The sequence below is a fragment of the Nestor notabilis genome, unplaced genomic scaffold (assembly GCF_000696875.1).
Source record: "Nestor notabilis isolate BGI_N333 unplaced genomic scaffold, ASM69687v1 scaffold10352, whole genome shotgun sequence".
Taxonomy (NCBI): Eukaryota; Metazoa; Chordata; class Aves; order Psittaciformes; family Psittacidae; genus Nestor; species Nestor notabilis.
Genome location: NW_009916988.1, coordinates 70,799 through 72,044, shown reverse-complemented (window position 1 = coordinate 72,044; position 1,246 = coordinate 70,799).

Sequence of the window (1,246 nt, the reverse complement as noted above, 5' to 3'; positions counted from 1 at the left end):
TGAACTGGATGCATTTTTGCCACTGATGCCAACAGGAGCAGCCCACATCTGGCAAAATAAAGAAGTCACTTTTAAGCACAGTCTCCTGGAATCTGCAGACTGGCACACAGGGCTGATCATCTTTACTGATAGAAACATCCACCCCAACTCATAATGTAAACCTCAGCTGCTGAATCCCTCCCATCTTCCAGGCAGACGTCCAAGGTGTATTTAAAGTGAGTTTCTTCTTGGCCATTCGACACAGTGTCTCCAGATGCTCCTCAGCTGGTGATGCAATGTTTACAGTGGTTTCTTACTGCGTTTTTACCCTCACTAACTCGTGAGCCACATAGCTATTTAAATCAACAAGTCCCACCTGTAGATATGCTTCAGGGAAAGACTTCTAGAACCTTAGCAGGTAAAGCCAAGTTACAAGGCTCACAAAGTACTAGTTTTGTAAGTGTAACACAGAGTAATCTGGGACACAAAACAGTTGCTACACCAAAGAGAAGCCTAGGACTGGTTCACACATGCATTGGTGCCGCAGGTTGACTAATCCAGTGGTTTTCAAACCATGGCCCAGAGATGCCTACAGATCCACGAACAACTTCTGAGGCATTCATGTAAGACAGGAAAGATCAAGACAAATTTACTGGAAGTAGGTTAAAATCCACAAGACCTGTGCAACTCCATATGCACATAAGCAGAAACTGGGGCTGCAGAGAGGGGGATTTGCAAGCCAGAAATGGCTGAAAACTTTGCTCTAATCAATCATTTCTTTTAACCACTTTGAAGATCAAGAGTACCCCAAAATACCAATCCTGTTGAGTAAGCACCAGGTTCCCACAGTTAAAAGCAGTCTTTTCGTGAAATCCAAGCCCATCTTCTCATTGGTGCTAGACAAAAGCCAGAGTGACAGACCCCTGCCCATGGATGCAGCCTGGAATTTTGAACATAACATTTTCATGCATTTTCTAATATTTTTCAGTCTGTGAAAATAATAATTCTGTACAAAAGTATCAGGACCAAGTGGTTAAAGTAGGTATTTCATTTAAAACCTGGGAATCCTTCCCTGTGAGGATGCTGAGGTGCTGGCACAGGGTGCCCAGAGAAGCTGTGGCTGCCTCATCCCTGGCAGTGTTCAAGGCCAGGTTGGACACAGGGGCTTGGAGCAACCCGGTCTAGTGGAAGGTGTCCCTGCCCATGGCAGGGGGTTGGAACTGGGTGAGCCCAAACCATTCTATGATTCCGTGGATGACAAACAGGA